A 12,621-nucleotide genomic window follows, 5' to 3' on the forward strand; every position below is an offset into this window, starting at 1 on the left:
CAGTTAGAGGAAATGTTAGAAAAGGGCATTGTAGAACCTTCACACTCTGCCTGGGCCTCACCTGTTGTACTGGTCCCCAAAAAAGATGGAAGCATGAGATTTTGTGTAGATTATCGAAAAGTGAATGCCATCACAGAAAGAGATGCATATCTGTTACCAAACATCACTGAAATCCTTGAGTCCCTCTCAGGTGCAGCCATATTCTCCACTATAGATTTAAATAGCGGCTACTGGCAAGTAATGATGGACCCAGCAAGCAAGTCAAAAACTGCCTTCATCACTTCTTCAGGGCTATTTGAGTTTAACGTTATGCCCTTCGGATTAAAAAACGCTCCAGCAACGTTCCAAAGGTTAATGGAGACCGTCTTAGGAGAGTTAAGAGGGAAGATATGCTTCGTTTACATTGACGACATCATTATATACTCACCCTCCCTGACACAGCATTTCCATGACCTCCAAACTGTCCTGTCCCGACTACAGTCTGCAGCCTTGACAATTAATCTGAAAAAAAGCAGTTTCTGTCTCCGCGAATTAACCTTTCTTGGACATGTGGTTAGTATCAAAGGTATCTCAGCAGATCCCAGCAAAGTTGAAGCTATTAGAACTTACCCTGTGCCTAAGAATCTAAAAGAAGTTCAAAGTTTTCTTGGGTTAGCAGGGTGGTATCACCGCTTCGTACCCCATTTTTCCCAGATTGCTGACCCTTTCAATGCCTTAAAGAAAAAAGGACATAAATTTGAGTGGACAGTCCAGTGCCAGCAAGCCTTCGAACAGTTAAAAGCCTGGGTCATCCTGATCTCAAATGCCCGTTCGTGGTATACACAGACGCCAGTGACACTCGACTAGGAGCGGTGCTAACCCAGCGGAAAGAACCAAGTCAGGAAGAGGTGATTGCTTATGCTAGTCGGGCCTTAACCAAAGCCAAAACTCATTACTCCACCACTGAAAAAGAATGCCTCGCCATTGTCTGGGCTTTAGAGAGGTGGCAACATTATCTAGAACCAAAACTGTTCACCATTGTTACTGACCATTCCGCACTGCAGTGGGTGATGAATTCCACCCGGACAACTAGCCGTCTGATCCGCTGGGCTCTTCGCCTACAAAAATTTGACTTTGTGGTAGAGTATCGAAAGGGCAAACTTAACGTTGCACCAGATGCTTTGTCTCGGATGCATGTCAAGCCAGAATGCTGTCTGTTCTCTATCTGCAAAGACGATCTGGAACTGCCCGTTTCTCTCGATGTCCTCTGGGAAGAACAGCACCAGGACCCTGAGATCACTAAAATTTTGCAGTCAATGGCGGAAACTGCTACAGCACATACCATTGCGGATCTCCTCCGAAAAGAAGTTCTAACCCGATGGGGGGTTCCTGATTTCCTCTTGTCAGATCGTGGATCTCAGTTTGTGTCAGCTGTCTTCAAAGAAATGTGTGCAAAATGGAGTGTGACTCAAAGGATGACTACTGCTTATCACCCTCAAACAAACATGACAGAACGTGTGAATCGAACCCTCAAGCAAATGATCTCCGCCTACGTTGATGACAACCATAAAAAATGGGACCACAGCACAGCATATAAAAGGGGGAAAATAGCGTACCTAGGAGGCGTTGTTCCTGATATCCTGCACGAAAGGTAAACGTGATGATGTGTGAGACAACGAGTGACGTATGTCATGTGACGTGTGGTTCCGGCCTGCTGTTTTTGGACACGCTCCAGTGAGTTTGGAAGAAGAAATGATTGATTTGTACTTGCACGTACAAGTTTCATGCAATCCCACTCCAGTTTATGCGTGTTGGCACAGCTGATACGGAGATATCCAATGGATTCCCGTCAATTAGATGCCTTGTCGTTCTCTAAGCACTCATCATTAAACCTGAAATCTGCTCAAACCTGGTCAGTGACTCCCCGCTTGCTCTACACACACACACACACACACACACACACACACACACACACACACACACACACACACACACACACACACACACACACTCTTTCCAACAAACGCGTGCAATCAAATGCGCGCATATTAATTCATGCATCCATTTTTAACATTGAAAGCATTTTTTGTTTTTGTTAAATGCTCATTATGTTTTGTTTAATGATTTAATTTTCTTTTCTTTACATGTGGGGAAAAAATGCAAATTGGGCAAGAGATCTTTACTCTCTAGGAAATATGTTATTCTTTCTGTGATTATTCTTTCCATTACTTTACATAGATGGGAAGTTAAGGCAATAGGCCTGTAACTAGTAGGTTCCGATGGGTTTTTCCCAGGTTTCAGAATAGGTACTATTGTTGTTTGTTTCCAAACTGTAAGGAGTCGACCATTATCCCAAATTAGGTTAAATAATTTTAGAACTATTTCCAGTGTATTATCTGGCATTTATGCCAACGTTTTGTAACATACTCCATCTCTTCCAGGAGTTGTCTGCCGAGCACTTATGATTGCTCTTCTTAACTCAAACATATCTGACATCTCATCTTTCTTTAATAAATTAGGGTAATCCATTAATGTGCTACTCCGACACTGCCTGGCTTCTTCTGAAAGATTACCTGAGCTATGAACTTTCTTGAATGTTTGTACTAGAAGTCAGCAATCTAGATAAAGCTGAACAGCCATTCTGTCTGCACCGATCATCACTGGCAACTCATAATTCCTTCTAATCCCCCCCATTTTCCTGATCATATTACATACATCTGACAGTTGCACTTCTCTTCCAATACTCTCACAGTACTGCCTCCAAAAAGTACGCTTTTGTGTTTGTATTGTTTTCCTTACTAACGCCTGGGCACATTTATACTTGATCATGGCATCCATAGAATGCTGTTTTTTTTTTTTTAAGTTGCCTAAACGCTTTATTTCTTGCTTTCACAGCTGCTTTACAATCATCATTCCACCAGGGTACGTTCTTGATACATCTAATTCCTGTAGTTTTGGTATTATTTCCTCAGCTGACTGAATTATTTCATTAACTAGCTTATTGTTGAATACATTTACAGGGTTTCTACAGGTTTCATCAAATCTAATTTAATGTTTTTTAATGCCTTTTTTAAAATTTTTAATGCCATATATATATATATATATATATATATATATATATATATGTCCCTAAATGTCGATAGATGACGACATACGGCAATTAGAATATTCATCATGTTGTTGTATTCGCATTCTGCCAAGTGTCAGCCCAACATTTGTTTGCTTCTCTGCTGCTACCCTTTTGCTCACATTATATATTTTAATACAGCCAAATTCCCAATAAAATTGTTTCATCTATATATTTTTCTGTTTTTCTTGTCAGAAAATATGAAATGGTGACTGCGTAAATCGGTCATTCACTTGTACGAGTAAAACAGTTGCTTGTCCGGGAAAAAAAAATAGGATTTTTTTTTTTTTTTTTTTGTGTAAATATAAATTTGTTCTGAAGCAATATCCTTTCAGAATATTGCAGCTTTGACATAATTATGTAAATCTGCATATTTGTGATGGATAACAACTGCATTAAATAATGTTATGGGATTGTGTTAAATATTTTTTGAAAATACAAATAAGAAATGTTGGGGGGAAAATGATACTTTTAAAAATGAAAACTAAACCACCAGTAGGTGGCAGCAAGTAACTGTCTTAATGAGTGAGTCATTGAGTCATTTATTCAAACGATTCATTCCATTGGCTGATTCAATCAAGAATGCGGCAATTGTTTATGAATGGGTCATTTAATCTTTGACTCAACCAATTCGTTCAAAACGCTGAATCATTCAGTAAAGAAAACAAGGCTGAGTGTTGCGCTTTGGTTCTGCTGTGATCTTTGTTTGAAACTATTTTTGCTGCTAAAATAGAACAAAAACAGTCAATGTTCCTTCTAAAATGAAAGTGACTTAATATTAACTACTTGTTAATTGAACTGTGTTCAATGAAATCAGTGTCACGTTTTTAATCGTGATGGTAGCCTATTTAGGAAAACAGCATTCTTGGTCGTGTGATTTTGCTTACCAGTATCAAGTTATAAAAACTCCACATTTTTAATATTTACCGCAGTATGTTTAACCGAGTTTCTTTTTGTGTGTGCTTCGCTCATGTTTCCATTTCTGCGCGAGCCTCAACAGCGCAACCTTACCGTCAGTACATTATACAGACTATTATTATCCACTATTGATCGCCACTTACACTTTTTTTTTTTTTTTTTTTTTTTTTTTTGGTATTGACGTTTTAATCAGGTCCTTGCCCGGCCGGGAAAGTAAAATTCTCTTTCACTTGCCCCTTCAAAAAAAATACACTTATCCTGGACAAGCGTTTATGTCGAGCCCTGACATGTTACATAAGCACTAAAATCCTGATTTATAATCGAGACGTTGTCTGACAGAAATCACCATACACATAAGATAAAGACATTTGCTGTGATTTTGGCTATGTACACGTAAAATGATCACTCAGGTTAGAAGCAATAGTATCTATTTTATTTGTTCTCTGGCAGAGCGCACATCTTCAACTGAATGCGCTGCTGAATCAGAGAGGTGCGCCTGCGGCAGGAAAGCAAGATCTCACGCTCGTGCAGTAGTACCGGTGGGTCTCGGAAGCTATATCAGGTTAACAAGTCGCTATATTCGCCACAACGCGCTTTCTTAGAAAAAAAAATTGCAAAAGGGCCTGAAAAGGCGCTAAGTTGACAACACTGATGCAGTCTTCCGTCTCCATAGGCGTTTCTCAAAACCAAGTTCGCAAAGTTCGGACTTGCGTCCTTGGTAGTTCAGACTTGACTAGTTCGACTCAGGAGAACGGACTCCCGTGGACGGGAGAACACAAGTCCGGTGATTCTACAAATGGCACAGCAGCATACTTGATAACGTCACTCAGCTCGCTTTGGCTTCTCCGGTTATCTCTGTACAGTGGCGCCTGCAGCCGTACGGCTGTACGCACTGTGCGTACCATGAGAGGGCGCTAATTAATGCCGTTTTTATTTTTTTTTTTTTTTTACATAATTTTTAAATTGATTATTAAAATCTTTCTGTGTACACTCATGACATATTAAGAAAGCAAGAGAGAATGAGAATAAATAAAGGTGTGCGTTTGTGTGTTGTAAAGTCAAATGTGTTTATGTGCGTGCATGGGTGGGCGTGGGGGATATGGGTGAAAAGAAATATGATTGGATAGTTTAGTTTCGTCACTTTTTCCACAAAAAAAAATATTACTACAGATTTAACAAAACAAGCTTAAACATGTTTAAACGCTCTCTAAAACAACTAAACTTGTTTGAAACATTTGGAAAAGGCCTAAAACTATTGAGTAGGGATGGAGAAATGAAACCGATTAAATATTTGAAGCTTTTCTCTGAATGTTTCGGGAAAAGTTTCAGAGCATTAAGAGTGTCGAAAACAGTGCCATCTTGTGACGGGTAAAATTTACAGCAGCCATAAACCCGAGTGCGCAGCTCCGTTGTTTTATCCATTAAGCACAAATAAACAGAACATATCACAGTGTAATATATTTTTTGTTATATAGGCTATTTAAAATGTTAGTAAATGGATTTGAACTTCGTAGTGGTCTGGGTTCAAACATTCCGACACGCAAAGTGAAGCATTCACATGAATGGAAAGAAAGTGAGGCTTTGTTGTTCGTTAATCACGTTTCTCTGACAACAATACGTATGCACATTTCGGGACAAAGCCGCTCAGAGATAATGTTAAAAAATGTGAATCAGTTTCTCTAAGTGCGTGAACAGGAAAAAGACAGTCGATCAGTCGATTTGGACAGCATTAGATCGTTCCCACCAACGCAATAATTGATTCAATAGCGTTTTGCGGACAGCAAAACAACAACAACAACAACAACAACAACAACAACAACAACAACAACAACAACAAAAAGGAAGGAGGGAGGGAGGGAGGGGGGTACTAGTTCTGTGCGTACCCTGAGACGAAATGTGTTATAACACACCACTCTGCCTCTTTTCGTTTTATTTAAAAAACAAAAACAAATAAACAAACAAAAACATATTAATAGCCTCAGGCAACGAGTGATTGATTATCTGCAATGTCTGCATATATTTATAACAAAACGAAATATTAAACAACCCTGCCTCTTTTCGTTTACATTTCAAAAATATTAAACATAATATTTGTGCATACTCTGATTATCTTCACTGTAATGAAATGAAATATAACATAAAACACAACCCTGTCTCTTTTTGTTAAATGTCAGTTTTAATGATCATAGCCATTATAAAAAGGTATAAGAATATACAATAAGAAATAAACTCAGTCAAGCGTAAAAAAATCAACGCTTTAGTAGGATACAAAAGTTAAATAGCCATATATAAAGTTATGAAACGTCACGTTGCCCTCAGCCAAAACGGAGCCAGCGGCAAACGTCAGAAGGACTAGCCAGGTAAGGCTGTTCTTAGCTGGTTACATGAGCGCTGAGCGTCCGGTGATCGCCTGGATCTCACAACTCCGACAACGTCAGATCAAATTGACAGAAAGGCACTATCTTTATCAATAAACCACAAATTTGAGCTTTAAACCAGTACATTTTCGCCTGAAAGACTCTTAAAACTACATATCATGACATAATAACAGTAATATGTTTAAATTATGCGGGTTTTCTCCTTTACTATTGACGCTTGCTGGTTAGTGCAAGATGCATTCTGGGATACCTGGCTGTCTCAAGTCTGGCCTCGCTCGATTGCTCCTGTCTGTCTGCCTCGCTGCTCAGATTGGTTTGCGTCTGTAAATCCGTATAGCTTTGTTTTGAATCTCTTACTTTTATTCATTGTTGCTTTTTTTTTATTACCTTATATGTAATATTGCCTACCACACTAATCTGACGTCGCTAGCTTGTAATATTTGAATCTAAATCGCTGTTACAACGCATTTGCATTTGCAGCGCTAGCTTGTTAACTTGTTAACAGTCTCTCGCGCGCTCCTTTTTCAACGCGTTCTTCAAACAGCTGTGGTAAGTCGGATCAGTCTACAAACACGGTGAGTCATGTCATCCTCTCCCAGCATTGCTACCTGTTCCATTTGCCACATGTTTACCATAGCTCTCTCTGTCAGCGACGAGGGATTTACATGGCATAAATGTAGGGAAATAGTCAGGCTGACAGAGAGAATCTCAGAATTAGAGACACGCATCCAAACTTTAATCGAGGATAGTAAGAATGCAAGGGCTTCAGATACTGTTTTGGATGCGACTAGCTTAGTGAACTCTGTACATTGTTTGGTTCCGGCTGTAGAGCCCGCGCAGCAGGGCACTTGGGTAACGGTGAGGCGGCCTAGCCGCGGAAAACACCACTCTTCCGTTACAATAAGAACATCAAACAGGTTCTCCCCACTCAGTGATACACCCACTGAGAATCCTGTTGAAAGTGCCCTAGTTATTGGCGATTCTATTACACGGAACGTGAAAATAGAGACACCAGCCACCATAGTCACATGTTTGCCGGGAGCCAGAGCACCTGACATCAAAGCAAATTTAAAAGTGCTGGCTAATGCTAATCGTAAATACTCTAAGATTATTATTCACGTCGGCACTAATGATGTTCGACTTCGCCAGTCGGAGATCACTAAAATTAACGTTAAAGAGGTGTGTGAACTCACAAGTACAATGTCAGGAGAAGTAATTTGCTCTGGCCCCCTTCCTGTTCGTCGGAGTGATGAGATAGTTAGCAGATTATCATCACTCAATGGCTGGCTGTCTAAGTGGTGTCCGCAAAATAATATAGGTTTCATAGACAATTGGAAAAGTTTTTGGGGCAGACCTGACCTGTTAAAAAGAGATGGTATTCATCCCTCCCGAGATGGTGCTGCTCTTCTCTCTAGTAATATGGCACATAGTCTTAGAACTGAAACATGACAAACTGGGGCCCAGGTCAGAAAGCAGACAGACTGGCTAAACCGACCGTCTGCTAGCTGCCTCACGTTACAGAAGTCAGAAAATTCAGATAACTCTCAACACATAGAAACTCTTACACCTAGATATTTTCAAATAGAGACTGTGTCTGTACCCCGAATTAGTAAAAACAAAAAACTTCCAAACCCATTTAATGGTAAAAATTTAATTGATGTTCAACAAATAAAAAATAGAGATAATAATGCTAAACAAATGATAAAACTCGGGTTGTTAAATATTAGATCCCTTTCTTCAAAATCACTTATTGTTAATGATATTATCAAAGATAATAATCTAGATGTGCTGTGTTTGACAGAAACTTGGCTAAAACCGGACGATTACATTACTTTAAATGAGTCTAGTCCTCAAGGTTATGATTATCGACACAATGCCCGTCAGAAAGGCAAAGGGGGAGGTGTTGCTGTAATCTATAGTAATATTTACAGTATTAGTCAGAAGTCTTTCAAATATAATTCCTTCGAAACTATGGTACTTTACGTAACATTATGTAAGTTGACATTTGTGCTGGCTACTGTATACAGGCCACCAGGACACAATACAGACTTTATCAAAGAATTTGCTGACTTTCTATCCGAGTTAGTACTAGTTGCAGATAAAGTCCTTGTTGTTGGTGATTTTAATATTCATATAGATAATAAAAAAGACGCATTAGGATTGGCATTTGCAGATATTCTAAACTCTATTGGTGTTAGACAACATGTGTCAGGACCCACTCATTGTCGTAATCATACTTTAGATCTAATATTGTCACATGGAATCGATATTGATGCTGTTGAAATTCTGCAGCAGAGTGACGACATCTCAGATCATTATCTAGTCTCGTGTATACTACATTTAGTCAAGGCGGCTAAACTGCCTCCATGCCATAAATATGGTAGAACCATCACTTCTACCACTAAAGATTGCTTTATAAATAATCTTCCTGATCATTTTCATCGCCTTAGCATACCAGACAGCTTAGAAGACCTCGATGTTGCAACAGAAACTATTGCCTCTGTCTTTTCCAGCACATTAGACTCAGTTGCTCCTTTGCGTTTAAAAAAGATTAAGGAAATTAATCCAATGCCATGGTACAATGACCACACTCGGGCCCTAAAGTTAGCAGCCAGAAAAATGGAGCGCAGCTGGAAGAAAACAAAACTAGAAGTATTTCGTATTTCGTGGAGAGAGAGAATGATTGAGTACAGAAAGGCCTTAAAATCTGCTAGATCTGCCTATTTTTCAAAACTCTTAGAAGAAAATAAACACAACCCTAGGTATTTATTTGATACAGTGGCTAAATTAACAAGAAATAAAGCTTTAACTTCTGATGTTTCCAAAGAGCACAGCAGTAATGACTTTATGAACTTCTTTACTTGCAAGATTGATAATATTAGAGAAAAAATAATAACCATGCAACCGTCTACTACAGTATCGTGTCAGATAGTGCATTGTAGTGTCCCTGAGGAAAAATCATCACAGCTATGTCCCATTTTAGAAAGAAATGGTATCTGTGAGGATTTCCAGTCAGGATTTGGACCGTACCATAGTACTGAGACTGCTCTCATTAGAGTTACTAATGATTTGCTCTTATCATCAGATCGTGGTTGTATCTCTCTATTAGTGTTACTGGATCTTAGTGCAGCATTTGACACTATTGATCACAATATTCTTTTAAATAGACTCGAAAATTATGTTGGCATTAGTGGAATTGCATTGTCATGGTTCAAATCATACTTATCTGACCGTTATCAGTTTGTAGTAGTAAACGAAGACATGTCATATCGATCACAAGTTCAATATGGAGTACCACAAGGCTCAGTACTAGGACCGTTACTGTTCACTCTGTACATGCTACCCTTGGGAGATATCATTAGGAAGCATGGCGTTAGTTTTCACTGTTACGCTGATGATACTCAGCTCTATATTTCTTCGCGCCCTGACGAAACTTACCAATTCACAAAATTAACGGAATGCATAGCTGATATAAAAAATTGGATGACCAGTAATTTCCTACTACTAAATTCAGAAAAAACAGAGATTCTAATTTTTGGACCAAAAACTTCTTCACGTAATAACCTAGAATATTGTCTAACACTTGATGGCTGCTCTGTTAAGTCTTCGTCGTCAGTTAGGAACCTGGGTGTGCTCTTTGATACCAATCTTTCATTTGAAGGCCATGTTACTAGCATCTGTAAAACCGCATTCTTCCATCTTAAAAATATATCTAAACTACGACATATGCTCTCAATGAAAAATGCAGAACAGTTAGTTCATGCGTTCATGACCTCAAGGCTAGATTACTGTAATGCTCTACTGGGTGGTTGTTCTGCTCGCCTGATAAATAAACTACAGCTCGTACAAAATGCAGCAGCTAGAGTTCTTACTAGAACCAGGAAGTATGACCATATTAGCCCAGTTCTGTCAACACTGCATTGGCTTCCTGTTAAACATCGTATAGATTTTAAAATCTTGCTAATTACTTACAAAGCACTAAATGGTTTAGCTCCCCAGTACCTGAGCGAGCTCCTAATTCATTATAGTCCTTCACGTCTATTGCGATCTCAGAATTCAGGCCAGCTGATAATACCTAGAATATCAAAATCAACTGCAGGTGGTAGATCCTTCTCCTATTTGGCACCTAAACTCTGGAACAATCTTCCTAGCATTGTTCGGGAAGCAGACACACTCTGTCAGTTTAAATCTAGACTAAAAACGCATCTCTTTAACCTGGCATACACATAATACATTACCAATTTATATTTTCAAATCCGTTAAAGGATTATTAGGCTGCATAAATTAGGTCAGCCGGAACCGGGAACACTTCCTATAACACCTGATGTACTCGTTACATCAGAAGAAGAATGGCATCTACGCTAATATTAGTCTTTCTGTTTATCCCGAGGTTCACCGTAGTCAGCCGGATCCGGGCCGTATCCAGGTGAGACCAAGGACCTGCACCTTGACACGACGACAACGCAGCCCTGATGTATCAGCAGAGATTGAGTCAACTAGATCATCCACTGTGAGGGCCTCATCGACACGACAGCCACGACACAGTTCCTCAACAACCGTCCATACCGGCGTGATGAATACGATCCTCAATTGGATGGAACTGAAATAAATACTTTTAATGTTGCAATCCTATTGGACTTATGATAGCAACCTGAATTGTAACAAAGCACTGTTGGCCAGAGGAGAACTGGCACCCCGACTAAGCCTGGTTTCTCCCAAGGTTTTTTTCTCCATTTTAACACCAATTTGCCACTTGTCTGCCACCTGATGTCACCTGATGGAGTTTGGGTTCCTTGCCGCTGTCGCCTCTGGCTTTCTTAGTTGGGGACACTTGACTTGACATTTGATATTCAACAGTGCTTTGATCTGCCTGCATTGACACTATTCTTTAAGAGCTGCTGTGCAGCCAAACAATGTACCAGTTATCAATGTAAAGCTGCTTTGACACAATCTACATTATAAAAAGCGCTATATAAATAAAGGTGACTTGACTTGACTTGACAAGTCACCTCTCGATGCATCCTCGATAAAAGGGGCGGATCAAGAACACATCCGGGGATTTGAACTGTACTTGGCTAGATGTGAACTTTGAATTGGAACAGTACTTGGACAGCGACTGATGACGTTTCACAAGTCCACAAGAACACAAGTACGCATATTGAGAAACGGCTCATGTCTCAGCCCGCCACTGTCCAAACCGGCATTAAGGCAATTTTGCACCGGCCAGAGGCAATTACCGAAACTGGTTCCGTGTGCGTATTACACCAATGTACATATTTTGCAACAGCAAATCAAAGTTATTAATTATTTAGGCTTTATTCAAAATAAACTGGTAGTATTATTTTTCTTCAAAACTATCTAAAAAAATGTAATGCCTGTAGAAATAAAATTTAATGCTTTTTAATGCCATTTAAGGCCTTAATTTTCGCAAAATCCATTTAATGACTTTTAATGCTTTTTAATGCACCACGGATAACCTGATTTACATCCATCTGGTTTTCCTCTAGTAGAGTCATACATCTATTTCCACATATTACTTGAAAAACTCCCCAATTTACCTTCTCCAATTTCCATCTAAGACTTCTCTTTTCTTTTTCATAACATATCTTTGTACCAACTGTAGTCACAGTTATATTGTATCTATTACAGTAGATACAAATGTCAGGTCAAGTGCCGTTTCTGTATTTTGTATACTATTATATCGTGTTCCCTCTCCATTATTAATACACACCAAATAATTATCATCAATAAATTCCTCAATAAGTTGGCCATTCACATCAGTATTATTACTTCCCTATAATGAATTATAAGAGTTAAAATCACCACACCATACTACATTGTCATACAAAGGACCAACAACAGCTTCTAAAATGATTTTACTTAATTTTTCACATGGATTATAGTAATTAATAATATCTATACACCTTCTTTCAGTCCATATCTTACTTATAATTGATTCATAATCTTTATTTATTTGTACTACCTTATATTTCATCCCATTTTGTATAAATGTAGCTATTCCTCCCCCTCTGCCAGATTCTCTATCTCTTCTAATTACATTATATCCTTTTATTATAAAATCCAATTGTGGTTTCAACCATGTTTCCTGAATACGTATTACGTTAGGTTTCTCTATTAAATTATCAACGTATTTCTTAAACTCTTGGCTGTTTGCAATTAAACTCCTTGCATTCCACTGTAGTATGGTCAAAAACATTA

At 38.8% G+C, this 12,621-nt stretch overlaps 1 protein-coding gene across 1 annotated transcript in view; it reads right to left on the reverse strand.

Moving 5' to 3' along the window:
• The window catches only part of LOC127522709 (mucin-2-like), a 230,830-nt gene extending 219,665 nt beyond the window's left edge, over positions 1-11,165 (reverse strand). Inside the window, exon 1 of the mRNA XM_051912959.1 lies at positions 11,054-11,165. The gene's annotated coding sequence lies outside the window, so the exon portion shown is untranslated. The remainder of the gene's footprint in view (positions 1-11,053) is intronic.
• Positions 11,166-12,621: the final 1,456 nt, after the last annotated feature.

The sequence above is a fragment of the Ctenopharyngodon idella genome, chromosome 11, assembly GCF_019924925.1.
Source record: "Ctenopharyngodon idella isolate HZGC_01 chromosome 11, HZGC01, whole genome shotgun sequence".
NCBI classification, from domain to species: Eukaryota; Metazoa; Chordata; class Actinopteri; order Cypriniformes; family Xenocyprididae; genus Ctenopharyngodon; species Ctenopharyngodon idella.